Source organism: Paralichthys olivaceus, chromosome 16 (genome assembly GCF_024713975.1).
Source record: "Paralichthys olivaceus isolate ysfri-2021 chromosome 16, ASM2471397v2, whole genome shotgun sequence".
NCBI classification, from domain to species: Eukaryota; Metazoa; Chordata; class Actinopteri; order Pleuronectiformes; family Paralichthyidae; genus Paralichthys; species Paralichthys olivaceus.
The window spans coordinates 22,869,683-22,875,718 of NC_091108.1; the positions used below are offsets into that span (position 1 = coordinate 22,869,683).

Below are 6,036 nucleotides of genomic sequence, written 5' to 3' on the forward strand. Positions count from 1 at the left end.
CATGTGTTGTCACTGTGTATCCCGAGTTTATATAATGGATTAAACATATTTAAAGAACGTTAAACTTAAAACTGTTACTCATAAGAAAATAAAAGAAATAATAGACCAAACACTGTTTCAAAGAATATTAAACATTTCAGTCAGACAACTCATCTTTTTTCAACTTTTTATTGCAGCATTAGAACATAGTTTGTGTTTGGTGTCTAGGCTCAGACTCATTCACTACCCCGATATGATTACACAGATATGATTGGAGTGACAAGCAAATACTTGTAACCCCCCCTCCCGGAGGCTACAGGTAGCTGCTGGGGTGGTGGAGGGGCTGGAACAACTGGTAGCGATACTGCAGCAGCAGTGCGAGCAAAGAGGTTGATGGGAAATGTATCTCTGCTTAAATAGGCTGCCCAATAAGATGGGTGTCTATAATAGATAATTGTGGAGAATAAGGTATGTCACATGATGTGGAGCAGCGCAGCTCGAGTTGGCTGCCTGAACTAGCTTGCAGAGTTTGCTTCATTATTCAAACTATAAGAGATGATACTTCCGAATACATTTACAACTTTTTCATCAGAAGTTCACTATAATCAACATGATCCATTTCTGTATATTAAATACATTACTAAACATTATAAAAGGTTATGTAAGCAGATCAGAGAAATAATTCTCCATGTTACTCTATGCTCTTAGCTTATGCTGACAGAGGTGAGATCTTGATCCTTCTTGACAGTTTACATCGGTTATTTCAATGTAATGTTAGTCCTATCCATAGAAACTTCTGCCCCCCACTGAAAACTTTCATATATGAACCAGGAAATGTTTTTCAAACTTCATATACGTGAGTAATGAACGTTACTCGTTACTCTCACTCAGACTGTTAACATGCTTGTTTTTTCCTTTCCTCTTGTCACAGCGATTCAATGACATCTTAATTTGCTAATGGATGAAAGTATGGTATTCTCCTGGATTCAAAAAAATTGTCATGGTTATTTTGCAAGATTTATTTATGAGCATTTTACCTGCAGCAGTCACCATGTTAATTATCTTTGTCCTGGAGTTTCCTTCTACCCCTTCATTTTTAGGAGGGTTCTGAATACACTACGGTTCAAGGGGTGTTTGAATAGAGAAATGGGACAACACTACCCCTTTACGCCTATAAGTGTTATAGCGAGTATAGCATCCCCGGCTGAATGATGATCAGACTCTTCAACTGATGGTCCAAAGTGTTTATTGAAGGAACCTTGTACACTTGAACGCACCGTAAGAGCTATGAAAAAAGTATAACAATAAATATAATTAACTTCTTCATAACCTTATTGTATAATAAATTCACTCAAAATACATTTAACTTCGGACCGGACATTAGCCGAGCTAATGCTAATTAGCTGTACCGCTAGCTCGCAACATTACCTCAAGAGTATACAAAACCGTAAAAGTCACAGCGATTCGAACTACACATTAAACATGTCATGAGGTCATATGAAAACAAACCTTGTGCCCTCTATCAGCCAGGTGCTCGGTAAACAGAGTTATCTTTTCCTCTTTTTCAGTAAATACCTTGCTGTCACACTTTTAATACGCAGACGCACACAACAACGGATGCTTTTTGATACATAGCGAGGCGCTTTCAAAATAAAAGTCCCGCATTTAGCGTCTAATTTAATTAATTAAATAATAACCTGGCTTCAAAGCATATCAGGAAACTAAATGAAAACAACATGTCCTTAGAAACAATTATAGAATTAATGGTCATTTACAGCGAGTACATACATCAATGTTTACAATGTCTGGATTCACATTCTTCTCTGGCAGAAAAATTTGTCAGAAGAAAAATCAATTATGAATGAGTCTTTTTACTTATGTACTATTATTACATGCAATTCCTGATTTCCAAGACCCCACCCTTGACCTAACCTTCAGTCAGTTTTGATATTTTAGTCTTTAATCTTTATCGACTTGCCAAGAGACAGGAGATAGATAGGGTATGAGATGCAGCAGATGTTCACAGCTGCATGTCAGTTTAATTATGTTCCATTATAAGACATGCACTGTATCTATTTGGCCGTCATGCAGTGTTCCTCTACTCTTGTTTATTGAGGCAGAATGTTAACTGCTGCTATGTGAGGAATACCAGGATCCTCAGACATGACCACTTCACATTTGACAGCTGACTGACACCAAATGACCAGTTAGAGCCTTTAACCAACCCAGTCATTGGAACAACAGCCCAGATGACATACATGAGTAGAGTAGGCTTCCAGAATAAATGTATTTTACGTTCTTGAAGCAACATTTTCTAAAGACAGATACAATTTATAGCACTAAACACAATGCTTACTTATAAATATGTTTCTGTCTTATTTTCTAACATTTTCAATTTCTCTGTTTGTTTCTCTCTTTGTAGCTAAACACACCAATTATCTTCATCCCCAGTGATAATGATTGCACCGTTAAAGTACCTGATGAGTGTCTTGACCCTGAAATGCATTATCTGACCATGACACTGACACACCATTTATGGTCTGTTTACAAAAATGCCATCAAGCCCATTTTCTGTGTGACATCTCTCTATTCAGTTATCCATCCATCCAACCAGCTGAAAGTACTGTGCACAGTCTATGTTTTCAATACGACAGGAATGTATCTACTTCAGTTCTGCTTGTTCAAATCTAATCCAATCATAAAAAAAATACATTCTGCATAAGTTTTAAAATTAGCTTTACTTTCCAGATTCTCTATGGTGGCTGGAGGCTGCCCACCTTTGAAAGGTGACATTATGAGCCATGTTTCAACCCGTGAATGAAGATTTGTTTTTTTATAAATAAAAGAGAATATGTTATTGCGATTTCAGAATGTGTGTGTAGAAGCCACTCTAAGAAATCTGATTTGATGGGTCAATCCAATTTTGAGAATATGGCAGTATAGTCCCAATACTCTATATGCCACAATATATTATATATATAATGTATATTACGTTACATCTGTACACCTTTGGGAGAGGGAGGCCTGTTTAGTTTCACACATACTCTCTTCTCTTCAAGCAGTACCCGAGGTCAGGTTTTAAATAAAGGATCAACCAACAGTGCATTGTAGTGTCTACACTCAGGGAGGCACCAACTTAAACTCTTTTCTTAATTACACCAGTGGCAAGACGTAAGGCCAATGTGGTTTAGGAATCCATACTTTAGGCTGAACTATTCAATAGGATGGAAACACATACAGTATATGTAACAGAGTGTGACAGCAATTCTAGCCATTCATGGATGTGCTGTTGGAATGGGTGACGCAAGTAGAGGAAGATATATGGGGATGCTGTGGGAGACATCTTCAGACTTGGGGGTGACAATTGCTCATGTTGCTCTGTTAGTATTTGTATATTGTTCCACCTTCTGGTCTCCTTGATGCATCTACATTAAAATCTTTTGCATAAGACATCAGCTGCTGCCTGAGTTCTCCTTTTACCAGCTTTCAGAAACTTCCATAACAGTCAATGAGTGTCCTCACTAAGATAGAAGTACAAACAAGTGTGTGATGACTAATGGATAAATGAGAAGTGTGCTGTATAAACAGCTGAGAGACACAGAGAACTGCACTCCACTTCACTTAAAGCCTCCAGCAGTAGGCCTACACCTACACAACACGTCCATGAGCATCAACACAAATCTGCATGACACACATGCCAGGCATTTAACAAAACACTTACAGGCACATGCATAAAATACATTACAAGAAATGTCAGCTTGAACATAGCACAGCGTGTATGTTGTGTGTTACAACATTCAAGTTGTGACAGAAAAGAGCTTAGATCATTAGATCTCTCTTAAATGTGTCAAAATTAGGTATAGTGGATAAATAGCTGAGGTTCACTGATAAGCCATAAAAGATGCACTGCAAGTTTTGATATTACTACATGACCAATATTAGCCAACATTAACAGCTTTTTACATCAGGACCATTGCATACACCTGAGAACAACCTTAGGCTTAGCATCCCTGCAAGCCATTAGACTCTACAATACCTCATCTCTGTCAGACGACAGAGAAGTCTTGAGTAGCCCACCATATCAAAATGTGTGTAATGTAGCAGGGTGACTGGGGAGGCTAATATCAATCCCCCAATAAATATCAATACCCTTATAGTTTGCCAATATAGTTTGAAATGATAGTTTTTGCTCTTTAATTGTTTTTGCCTTACTTGCTTTTGGTGAGGCTCCCACAAATGTATGCATGTGAGTAAAGGCACAGTTGGAACACGGCATTGCATTTTGTTTTACTGTATTGCACTTTACTTAAGTAAGCAGTCGCACTTCTGGGTACTCCTCAGTATAGTCTGCTTGTCCACAACTGGCCTCAGCTCCTGTTTTCATAGATTTGTTTGTTTGGTTTATGCTGGACAATTGTTTTAAACATTTATGGTACAACACTTTTATAATTTATGACTTTTGTATGATTTTAATAATTAATGTAGTAAAATGATCCTTTTACCTTTTTATCAGATTCTTAAATTCTCGCTGCTTTACAGTAAGCGTATTCTGCCACTTCCGGTTGTCGGTGTCACTGCCACAGTGCTCTTGGCTGCTCACCTAAACAGATTTTCGCATATTGCTCACATCAGGGATTATCTGCACATTTTTAGACTATCCTTAGACTTGTTCTGTTTGCGCACTAACAGGTCTCTTAATTTTAGCAACACTTTAGTTCTGATAGTTTTACTAGTGTGTTAGTTACACTAGCTAGCCTAGCTAGGGCAATGGCTTCTCTCTGCTCTCCTGCTCTCTCCTCTCCTGCTCTCTCCTGCCCACTGTGCCACATGTTTAGCTACTCCTCGTCCTCCTTTAGCGATAATGGTACTTGTAATAAATGTAGTTTATTTGTTGCCTTGGAGGCGAGGCTCAGTGATTTAGAGGCACGGTACCGCACCACCGAACAGTCAGTAGCTGCAAGTCACCTGTAGCCGGTGCGGTACCACCGAAGGTAGCTTCAGCTAGCCGTCCCCCAGCAACCCCCGAGCAGCCGGGAGGCTGGGTGACTGTTCGAAAGAGGCATAGCCCCAAACTGAAGCCCACGGTACACCACCAACACGTTTCTAACAGATTTTCCCCGCTCAGCGACACACCCGCTGAGAGGCCAACTCTGGTTATAGGCAGCTCCATTTTACGAAACGTGAAGTTAGCGACACCGGGGGCCATAGTTAAATGCATCCCGGGGGCCAGAGCGGGCGACATCGAGTCTAATTTGAAACTGCTGGCTAAAGATAAACGTAGATATAGTAAGATTCACGTCGGCGGTAATGACACCCGGTTACGCCAGTCGGAGGTCACTAAAATTAATGTTTCATCGGTGTGTGCATATGCAAAAATGATGTCGGACTCCGTAGTTTTCTCTGGACCCCTGCCCAATGTGACCACTGATGACATGTATAGCCGCATGTCGTCATTTCACCGCTGGCTGTCGAGGTGGTGTCCAGCAAAAGACGTGGGCTTCATAGATAACTGGACACCTTTCTGGGGAAAACCACTTTGGATGGAGCAGCTCTCATATCTAGAAATATGGCCAAGTTTATTAGTCGACCAAAACCGTGAAAACCCAGAGTTGAGACCAGGAAGCAGAGCTGCAGTCTTACAGGCTCCTCTGCGCCTCCATTAGAGCAGCTGCCCACCCAATCCTTTAGAATAGAGACGGTGTCTGTCCCCCGTCCACCTACATTATTTAAAGATAAAATAAACAGAAGAGGAGTTCATCATAACTTAATAAAAATTTAATCAACATCTCCAGCAGTCCAAAATAAGATAATTAAATGTGGACTCTTGAATATCAGATCCTTGTCCTCCAAATCTGTTTTAGTCAATGAATTAATATCTGATTATGATATTGATTTATTTTGTCTTAATGAAACCTGGCTGCAGGAGGATGACTATGTTAGCTTAAATGAATCCACTCCTCCCAGTCACTGTAATACTCATATTCCTCGAAGCACTGGTCGAGGTGGTGGAGTTGGAGCCATATTTGACTCAAGTCTATTAATAAATCCTAACCCTAA

At 39.8% G+C, this 6,036-nt stretch overlaps 1 pseudogene; it reads left to right on the forward strand.

The window, feature by feature from the left end:
• The first annotated feature begins 4,746 nt into the window (after positions 1 to 4,746).
• LOC138405151 (uncharacterized) lies at positions 4,747 to 5,642 on the forward strand (annotated as a pseudogene).
• The last annotated feature ends 394 nt before the right edge of the window (positions 5,643 to 6,036 follow it).